Source organism: Ylistrum balloti, unplaced genomic scaffold (genome assembly GCF_031769215.1).
Source record: "Ylistrum balloti isolate Yb309-2 unplaced genomic scaffold, AGI_CSIRO_Ybal_v1 Utg369742, whole genome shotgun sequence".
Lineage (NCBI taxonomy): Eukaryota > Metazoa > Mollusca > Bivalvia > Pectinida > Pectinidae > Ylistrum > Ylistrum balloti.
Window position 1 is genome coordinate 1,404,316 of NW_026781951.1, and position 11,744 is coordinate 1,416,059.

The following is an 11,744-nucleotide window of genomic DNA, read 5'->3' on the forward strand; positions in this document are numbered from 1 at the left end:
CATGTTACAATTGTTTGTCCAGGCCTCTCACAAGTGTGGAGCTGTCCTGACCATTCTGATGAAGTGACGGCGTGGAGCTGTCCTAACCATTCTGATAAAGTGACGGTGTGGAGCTGTCCTAACCATTCTGATGAAGTGACGGTGTGGAGCTGTCCTAACCATTCTGATGAAGTGACGGTGTGGAGCTGTCCTAACCATTCTGATGAAGTGACGGTGTGGAGCTGTCCTGACCATTCTGATGAAGTGACGGTGTGGAGCTGTCCTGACCATTCTGATGAAGTGACGGCGTGGAGCTGTCCTGACCATTCTGATGAAGTGACGGTGTGGAGCTGTCCTGACCATTCTGATGAAGTGACGGTGTGGAGCTGTCCTGACCATTCTGATGAAGTGACGGCGTGGAACTGTCCTGACCATTCTGATGAAGTGACGGCGTGGAGCTGTCCTGACCATTCTGATGAAGTGACGGCGTGGAGCTGTCCTGACCATTCTGATGAAGTGACGGCGTGGAGCTGTCCTAACCATTCTGATGAAGTGACGGCGTGGAGCTGTCCTGACCATTCTGATGAAGTGACGGCGTGGAGCTGTCCTGACCATTCTGATGAAGTGACGGTGTGGAGCTGTCCTAACCATTCTGATGAAGTGACGGTGTGGAGCTGTCCTGACCATTCTGATGAAGTGACGGTGTGGAGCTGTCCTAACCATTCTGATGGAGTGACGGCGTGGAGCTGTCCTAACCATTCTGATGAAGTGACGGCGTGGAACTGTCCTAACCATTCTGATGAAGTGACGGCGTGGATACTTATATACAGAGTAAAGAAATAATATCAGAAACATTTTCGTATAAATATATATACATATATATACTTCTACTTATAGTGATGAAGTTTTGTTTACCTGTTCTGTAACTAATAAGAACCATCCGTTCGGTTGTTTTGTAATCTGTTTTACTTTGTGTCTTCACTTCCCTCAAACAATTTAACATGCACCTGTTGGCGAGCTTAACTCTACAGTAATAGAAATGTATCTCAATACTTCTAGGTTCTCTAGGACAATTTGACCTACATGATTACAGGTATATATCAGACGTGCAGTAAGTAGTATCTTTGTGATTACGTCATCCCTCAGGAATGTCCTTACCTCTTGTGATAAGCATCTTTCTGTTTACATCACTGATAGGAATGTCTACCAACACCGAAGATTCGAAAGATGCACACCGAAATTGGCACAAAAGGATGGATAAGATGATGATAAAAAGATTAAAATTACATGGAAACAATATTTAACTGTATCTCAATTAAATAATGACATAGTCTGCTAAAGTGTACAGGTACTCTCTGAGAGCGTGCCAAGCCAATACAACAGCAATGAATCATCTATCAATGTATGTACATATTACAGTAGAATGTGTTGTTCATTTCGTTATAAATACATTCCTTCCCAGTCTCATCACCAACAGTTAGCGTACATACATGCGTCCTGGTTTACACTGTGGTTTACACATCAAACAGTTGCTGGTTCATGTTTTCCTTGTTTTAGTAAAAAGTGAAGAGAAGAGAAGTAAAAACTTATTGTTGATCACTGTAAAATTATGAAAGAGATCTCGTCTGCTGATCAAACAGATGAAGTTAATCTCGTCTGCTGATGAAGTTGATCTCGTCTACTGATGACGTTGATTTCGTCTGCTGATGAAGTTGATCTCGCCTGCTGATGAAGTTGATCTCGTCTGCTGATGAAGTTGATCTCGTCTACGGATGAAGTTGATCTCGTCTGTTGATGAAGTTGATCTCGTCTGCTGATGAAGTTGATTTCATCTACTGATGAAGTTGATCTCGTCTACGGATGAAGTTGATCTCGTCTGTTGATGAAGTTGATTTCATCTACTGATGAAGTTGATCTCGTCTACGGATGAAGTTGATCTCGTCTGCTGATGAAGTTGATCTCGTCTACGGATGAAGTTGATCTCGTCTGTTGATGAAGTTGATCTCGTCTGTTGATGAAGTTGATCTCGTCTACTGAATAAGATTATCTAATCTGCCCATCAACACATGTAGATATCCAATCAGGGTTGTTGAATTCTATTTAAACATACGGGTTAAGGAATAATCAATACAATGTGTTTCGGTAAACACCGGTAGTCACTTCCCCAGCTTTACTCTGAAGTTTTAATAGAAGAGAATCATAGTTTAGGTTTGTTATTAATGGAACGACATGATTGGAAAGATGCATTTGAGACAACAAAACAGGGAAAGTAAGTAAACCTACAACCGTGTTTGTGACGTCACGTCAATTTTTTATATATTTGGCAGGTTACAGTCACGTGGAGAGTGGAAAACTTACACCACTAATACATTATGTTACAGATAGAGACTTTTTGTAATAATAATCAATTATGGACACGTTGCCCTCGGTCAACGTTTTCTATCAGTAATTATATAGGAGTTCCATCTATGTCAGTCCGTGTTGTTTAGACATCCGTCTAATTGTGTTGTTTAGGTATCAGTCAGTCTGCGTTGTTTAGGAATTCGTCAGTCCGTGTTGTTAAGATGTCCGTCGAATTGTGTTGTTTGGGTATCCGTCAGTCCGTGTTGTTTAGGTGTCCGTCAGTCCACGTTGTTAAGATGGTTAGGTGTTGGTTAAGAATTGGTTAGGTGTTGGTTGTGAGTTGGTTAGGTGTTGGTTATGAGTTGGTTATGAGTTGGTTAGGTGTTGGTTATGAGTTGGTTATGAGTTGGTTAGGTGTTGGTTAGGTGTTGGTTGTGAGTTGGTTAGGTGTTGGTTATGAGTTGGTTAAGAGTTGGTTAGGTGTTGGTTATAAGTTGGTTAGGTGTTGGTAATGAGTTGGTTAGGTTTTGGTAAGGTGTTGGTTAGGTGTTGTTTATGAGTTTGTTAGGTGTTGGTAATGTGTTGGTTATGAGTTGGTAATGTGTTGGTTAGGTGTTGGTTATGAGTTGGTTAGGTGTTGGTTATGAGTTAGTTAAGTGTTGGTTATGAGTTGGTTATGTGTTGCTTAGGTCTTGGTTAAGAGTTGGTTATAAGTTGGTTAGGTGTTGGTTATGAGTTTGTTAGGTGTTGGTAATGTGTTGGTTATGAGTTGGTAATGTGTTGGTTAGGTGTTGGTTATGAGTTGGTTAGGTGTTGGTTATGAGTTGGTTAAGAGTTGGTTAGGTGTTGGTTATGAGTTGGTTAGGTGTTAGTTAGGTGTTGGTTATGAGTTGATTAGGTGTTGGTAATGAGTTGGTTAGGATTTGGTAAGGTGTTGGTTAGGTGTTGTTTATGAGTTGGTTAGGTGTTGGTAATGTGTTGGTTATGAGTTGGTAATGTGTTGGTTATGAGTTGGTTATGAGTTGGTTAGGTGTTGGTTATGTGTTGCTTAGGTGTTGGTTATGAGTTGATTATGAGTTGGTTAGGTGTTGGTTATGTGTTGCTTAGGTGTTGGTTATGAGTTGATTATGAGTTGGTTAGGTGTTGGTTATGAGTTGGTTAGATGTTGGTTATGAGTTGATTATGAGTTGGTTAGGTGTTGGTTATGAGTTGATTATGAGTTGGTTAGGTGTTGGTTATGAGTTGATTATGAGTTGGTTAGGTGTTGGTTATGTGTTGCTTAGGTGTTGGTTATGAGTTGATTATGAGTTGGTTAGGTGTTGGTTATGAGTTGGTTAGGTGTTGGTTATGAGTTGATTATGAGTTGGTTAGGTGTTGGTTATGAGTTGGTTAGGTGTTGGTAATGTGTTGGTTATGAGTTGGTTAGGTGTTGGTTATGAGTTGGTTAGGTGTTGGTTATGTGTTGCTTAGGTGTTGGTTAGGTATTGGTTATGAGTTGTTTAGGTTTTGGTTATGAGTTGGTTAGGTGTTGGTTATGAGTTGATTATGAGTTGGTTAGGTGTTGGTTATGAGTTGGTTAGGTGTTGGTTATGAGTTGATTATGAGTTGGTTAGGTGTTGGTTATGAGTTGGTTATGAGTTGGTTAGGTGTTGGTTATGAGTTGGTTAGGTGTTGGTTATGAGTTGGTTAGGTGTTGGTTATGAGTTGTTTAGGTTTTGGTTAGGTGTTGGTTAGGTTGGTTAGGTTGTTTGTTAGGTGTTGGTTAGGTGTTGGTTATGAGTTGGTTATGAGTTGGTTAGGTGTTGGTTATGAGTTGGTTAGGTGTTGGTTAGGTGTTGGTTAGGTGTTGGTTATGAGTTGGTTAGGTGTTGGTTATGAGTTGGTTAGGTGTTGGTTAGGTGTTGGTTATGAGTTGGTTAGGTGTTGGTTAGGTGTTGGTTAGGTGTTGGTTAGGTGTTGGTTAGGTGTTGGTTAGGTGTTGGTTATGAGTTGGTTATGAGTTGGTTAGGTGTTGGTTATGAGTTGGTTAGGTGTTGGTTAGGTGTTGGTTAGGTGTTGGTTAGGTGTTGGTTGTGAGTTGGTTAGGTGTTGGTTATGAGTTGGTTAGGTGTATTATTATCACATGTATGATCTAGCGGAGCTGTGATTGGTTGTAGGTTCACTTTGTTGTCATTATGACGTCATACCTTTATGGCGTCATACATATTATAATGTCATCAAAGGACTGGGCGAGAGCATCGCTAATTCATATTTTGTATCACGTGTTGTTATTACATTTAGTTTGAAAATTTGTGAAAATATCATGATAAACGGAATCATTTTCATTTCATATGAAACTCGTAACGAGTTTTTTTAAACTCTTTTTACAAATCTGATTTATAAATTTGACATACTCATGTGTTGGCTGAGTGTCTATCTTTCCACTTTTACACACCGCAAGTCTGATATATAGAAGAATTCAAAAGTGATGTAATGTCTGTTGTAAGTAGATCACAGTCAAAGATCCCGCCGATGGGCCGTAAAAACAACACTCGGAGTATCTGCTGTATTTGCGGTTTCGTTGCCATGACGATTCCATGATCCTCCCACGACAAACAGGAGAAATACCTAGACTCCTAGGTTCAAAGTAATTGAATTCCACGAGTGTTCTAGCAAGGTGCAACATCAGCCTACACATGTGTGATGTAGGTGTGTAGGATCATCCGAGTGTGTTAGTAGACGAAGCGATACACTAGGCACCAATCCGTGGCTCTCTATAGATTTGTCAATGATCCACGTTAAACAGTACAGTTTTGTGTTTCGAGAAGAGCATGGGCTACAGTGTTACTGACAGATATATCGTCCTGTTCAATATGGATGATAAAGACTTACGATATTAAGGTTCACGATGATTGTTCAAGCATGATTATCAGTTTACGTTGTAAAAATCGTAGAAAAAAATAGATGGTTCTGAACAAATATGCATGTGTCTTTAGTACAAGTGTTAGTGATAAATGTGTCTTTAGTACAAGTGTTAGTAATACAGGTGTCTTTAGTACAAGTGTTGGTGATACAGGTATCCTTAGTACAAGTGTTAGTGATACAGGTGTCTTTAGTACAAGTCTTAGTGATACAGGTGTCTTTAGTAGTGATACAGGTGTCTTTAGTACAAGTGTTAGTGATACAGGTGTCTTTAGTGCAAGTCTTACTGATACTGGTGTCTTTAGTACAAGTGTTAGAGATACAGGTGCCTGTTGTACAAGTGTTAGTGATACAGGTGTCTTCAGGTCAAGTGTTAGTGATACAGGTGTCTGTTGTACAAGTGTTAGTGATCACAGGTGTCTGTTGTACAAGTGTTAGTGTTACAGGTGTCTGTTGTAAAAGTGTTAGTGATACAGGTGTCTGTTATACAAGTGTTAGTGATACAGGTGCCTGTTGTACAAGTGTTAGTGATACAGGTGTCTTTAGTACAAGTGTTAGTGATACAGGTGTCTGTTGTACAAGTGTTAGTGTTACAGGTGTCTGTTGTAAAAGTGTTAGTGATACAGGTGTCTGTTATACAAGTGTTAGTGATACTGGTGTCTTTAGTACAAGTGTTAGAGATACAGGTGCCTGTTGTACAAGTGTTAGTGATACAGGTGTCTTCAGGTCAAGTGTTAGTGATACAGGTGTCTGTTGTACAAGTGTTAGTGATACATGTGTCTTTAGTACAAGTGTTAGTGATACAGGTGTCTGTTGTACAAGTGTTAGTGTTACAGGTGTCTGTTGTACAAGTGTTAGTGTTACAGGTGTCTGTTGTAAAAGTGTTAGTGATACATGTGTCTTTAGTACAAGTGTTAGTGATACAGGTGTCTGTTGTAAAAGTGTTAGTGATACAGGTGTCTGTTGTACAAGTGTTAGTGATAAATGTGTCTTTAGTCAAAGTGTTAGTGATACAGGTGTCTGTTGTACAAGTGTTAGTGATAAATGTGTCTTTAGTACAAGTGTTAGTGATACAGGTGTCTGTTGTACAAGTGTTAGTGATACAGGTGTCTTTAGTACAAGTGTTAGTGATACAGTTGTCTGTTCTACAAGTGTTAGTGATACAGGTGTCTTTAGTACAAGTGTTAGTGATACAGGTGTCTTAAGTACAAGTGTTAGTGATACAGTTGTCTGTTGTACAAGTGTTAGTGATACATGTGTCTTTAGTACAAAGTAATAGAGATCGACTTAACTCAAGTCAAAGTGTTAGTGATACATGTGTCTTTAGTACAAGTGTTAGTGATACAGGTGTCTGTTGTAAAAGTGTTAGTGATACAGGTGTCTGTTGTACAAGTGTTAGTGTTACAGGTGTCTGATGTACAAGTGTTAGTGATAAATGTGTCTTTAGTCAAAGTGATAGTGATACAGGTGTCTGATGTACAAGTGTTAGTGATCAAAAACACCACAGTGATACATGTGTCTTTTGAAACACCAGTGTTAGTGATACATGTGTTTTTAATACCATACTGTTAGTGATACAGGTGTCAAAACACCACACTTGTCACAGGTGTCAAAACACCACACTGGTCATAGGTGTCAAAACACCACACTGATCACAGGTGTCGAAACACCATACTGATCACAGGTGGCAAAACACCATACTGCTCATAGGTGTCAAAACACCACACTGATCACAGGTGTCGAAACACCACACTGCTCATAGGTGTCAAAACACCACACTGATCACAGGTGTCGAAACACCACACTGATCACAGGTGTCAAAACACCATACTGGTTACAGGTGTCAAAACACCACACTGATCACAGGTGTCAAAACACCACACTGATCACAGGTGTCAAAACACCATATTGATCACAGGTGTCAAACCACCATACTGATCATAGGTGTCAAAACATCATATTGATCATAGGTGTCAAAACACCAAACTGATCATAGGTGTCAAAACACCACACTGATCACAGGTGTCAAACCACCATACTGATCACAGGTGTCAAAACACCATACTGGTTACAGGTGTCAAAACACCACACTGATCACAGGTGTCAAACCACCATACTGATCACAGGTGTCAAAACACCACACTGATCACAGGTGTCAAAACACCATACTGATCACAGGTGTCAAAACACCATATTGATCATAGGTGTCAAAACACCATATTGATCATAGGTGTCAAAACACCACACTGATCATAGGTGTCACAACACCATACTGATCACAGGTGTCAAAACACCACACTGATCACAGGTGTCAAAACACCATACTGATCACAGGTGTCAAAACACCACACTGATCACAGGTGTCAAAACACCATATTGATCATAGGTGTCAAAACACCACACTGATCATAGGTGTCACAACACCATACTGATCACAGGTGTCAAAACACCACACTGATCACAGGTGTCAAAACACCATATTGATCATAGGTGTCAAAACACCACACTGATCACAGGTGTCAAAACACCACACTGATCACAGGTGGCAAAACACCATACTGATCACAGGTGTCAAAACACCACACTGATCACAGGTGTCAAAACACCATATTGATCATAGGTGTCAAAACACCACACTGATCACAGGTGTCAAAACACCACACTGATCACAGGTGGCAAAACACCATACTGATCACAGGTGTCAAAACACCACACTGATCACAGGTGTCAAAACACCACACTGATCACAGGTGTCAAAACACCATATTGATCACAGGTGTCAAACCACCATACTGATCATAGGTGTCAAAACATCATATTGATCATAGGTGTCAAAACACCATACTGATCACAGGTGTCAAAACACCACACTGATCACAGGTGTCAAACCACCATACTGATCACAGGTGTCAAAACACCATACTGGTTACAGGTGTCAAAACACCACACTGATCACAGGTGTCAAACCACCATACTGATCACAGGTGTCAAAACACCACACTGATCACAGGTGGCAAAACACCATACTGATCACAGGTGTCAAAACACCATACTGATCACAGGTGGCAAAACACCATACTGATCACAGGTGTCAAAACACCACACTGATCACAGGTGTCAAAACACCATACTGGTTACAGGTGTAAGGACACTCTACTGGTTACAGGTGTAAGGACACCATACTGACATGGGGACTACGAATGCTATACTGCTCTCAGGTTTCCCAGCAGTAATGAGTAATGTCTACCATTTCTGTCCAGTGTAGCAATTTCCTTTGTTATTGAAACATATAATTAGGTAACGTGCAAAAAAGTTCGAAAAATTGAATTTTTGTGTTGATATTCCTTTCAAATATTCGCGTTACGAGGGTTAGAAAGAGAACAGCGTGAATTAAGCGTGACCACAACTGCTTGGATATGTAATAACATTGGAATCGTGTTCCCAGATAACATACCTGTATGTAAATATCATACATAAGCTAATTATGGAACCCAAATTGGACCAAATACAAGACTCCCACACACACTTCCCCAGACTCTCCATTCTGAACATTCCAGCTAGTGTTACTTCAGGGTACAACTGTTAAAGTCAGTCATCTTTATTTGTCAAAATTCGGGACTTTATGTATTTATTTCAAAACGTGATAGGAAAATAAAAACATAGTTATAACCACAAAACGGGGAAATTATAAAATCTAAATCCTTGTTACTACAAGTTGAGACCAGGTTAAGGATAAGCTTTCTCTTTTTCATCTATCCATGCAATTTTAGAAAAAGGGAAACTCCTCTCAGATTGTGGTCAAGGTATCCCAAAGGTAGAGATATTTTTCTCAGGTATCTGAACACACACACACATATATATATCACCGGTAAACGAAGATAGAAACGAAACATATACTAGATGTCCAAACACAGAATTACGTGACAGATGTCCGAAGACAGAAACATATCCTAGGTGTCCAAACACAGATTTACGTGACAGATGTCCGAAGACAGAAATATATACTAGATGTCCAAACACAGAATTACGTGACAGATGTCCGAAGACAGAAACATATCCTAGGTGTCCAAACACAGATTTAAGTGACAGATGTCCGAAGACAGAAACATATACTAGATGTCCAAACACAGAATTACGTGACAGATGTCCGAAGACAGAAACATATACTAGATGTCCAAACACAGATTTAAGTGACAGATGTCCGAAGAGAGAAACATATACTAGGTGTCCAAACACAGATTTACGTGACAGATGTCCGAAGACAGAAACATATACTAGGTGTCCAAATAGAATTACGTGATAGATGTCCGATGACAGAAACATATCCTAGGTGTCCAAACACAGATTTACGTGACAGATGTCCGAAGACAGAAACATATACTAGGTGTCCAAATAGAATTACGTGACAGAAACGTGTTCAAGGTGTCAGAAGACATAACTATTATCCAGGTATAGGAAGACAGATATTCCAGGTATTTTAAGACTGATACATATCCCAGGTACCCGGATATAGAAACATGATCCACATATCTGAAGACAGAAACATGCCCCAAGTATACGGAGAAGGAGCCAGATCTATGGTCCAGATATTCGATGTTATTCTGAAATATCGAACGTTTGTGAGAAGTTCCATCTGTTATCGATCATGGTTGATCTAAGAACAGAGGTCACGTGTACTTTTACATCCTGTATAGTATCATTGGTTATCAATAATTTTTGTTACAGAAAACAGGTATGTGTACCATGCTGCGGAACAGTACCGCCCCCAAAATAGGCGGTTGAGTGAAGTATTGTAATATGATCAGGAAATATTTTTGTAAAACATAATAGGAAGTGACTTCAATGCAGCAGACAAAAGTAAAATATGTGTGAGACAGGGACGTCACTGAGGCAGACAACAGTAAAATATGTGTGAGACAGGGACGTCACTGAGGCAGACAACAGTAAAATATGTGTGAGACAGGGACGTCACTGAGGCAGACAACAGTAAAACAATGTGATATCACTGAGCAAGCAACAGTTAAACAATGTGATATCACTGAGGCAGACAACAGTAAAACAATGTGATATCACTGAGGCAGACAACAGTAAAACAATGTGATATCACTGAGGCAGACAACAGTAAAACAATGTGATATCACTGAGGCAGACAACAGTAAAACAATGTGATATCACTGAGGCAAGCAACCGTAAAACAATGTGATATCACTGAGGCAGACAACAGTAAAACAATGTGATATCACTGTGGCAGACAACAGTAAAACAATGTGATATCACTGAGGCAGACAACAGTAAAACAATGTGATATCACTGAGGCAGACAACAGTAAAACAATGTGATATCACTGAGGCAAGCAACCGTAAAACAATGTGATATCACTGAGGCAGACAACAGTAAAACAATGTGATATCACTGAGGCAGACAACAGTAAAACAATGTGATATCACTGAGGAAGACAACTGTAAAACAATGTGATATCACTGAGGCAGACAACAATAAAACAATGTGATATCACTGAGGCAGACAACAGTAAAACAATGTGATATCACTGAGGCAAGCAACCGTAAAACAATGTGATATCACTGAGGCAGACAACAGTAAAACAATGTGATATCACTGAGGTAGACAACAGTAAAACAATGTGATATCACTGAGGCAGACAACAGTAAAACAATGTGATATCACTGAGGCAAGCAACCGTAAAACAATGTGATATCACTGAGGCAGACAACAGTAAAACAAAATGTCATATAGGGATGTCACTGAGACAACACATTGTAAATTAAGACAACTGTAAAACAATGTGATATCACTGAGGCAGACAACAATAAAACAATGTGATATCACTGAGACAACACAGTAAAACAATGTGATATCACTGAGGCAACACATTGTAAAACAATGTGATATCACTGAGGCAACACAGTAAAACAATGTGATATCACTGAGACAACACATTGTAAAACAATGTGATAGACAACACTAAAAAAAGGCAGACAATGTCAGTAAAACACATGTGATATCATATAGGAATGTCACTGAGACAACACATTGTAAAACAATGTGATATCACTGAGGCAGACAACAGTAAAACAAAATGTCATATAGGGATGTCACTGAGACAACACATTGTAAATTAATGTCATATAGGGATGTCACTGAGACAACACATTGTAAATTAATGTCATTTAGGAATGTCACTGAAACAACACATTGTAAATTAATGTCATATAGGAATGTCACTGAGACAACACATTGTAAAGTAATATCATATAGGAATGTCACTGAGACAACACATTGTAAAGTAATGTCATATAGGAATGTCACTGAGACAACACATTGTAAAATAATGTCATATAGGAATGTCACTGAGACAACACATTGTAGAATAATGTGTCATATAGGGATGTCACTGAGACAACACATTGTAAAGTAATGTCATATAGGGATGTCACTGAGGCAACACATTGTAAAGTAATGTCATATAGGGGTGTCACTGAGGCAACACATTGTAGAATAAT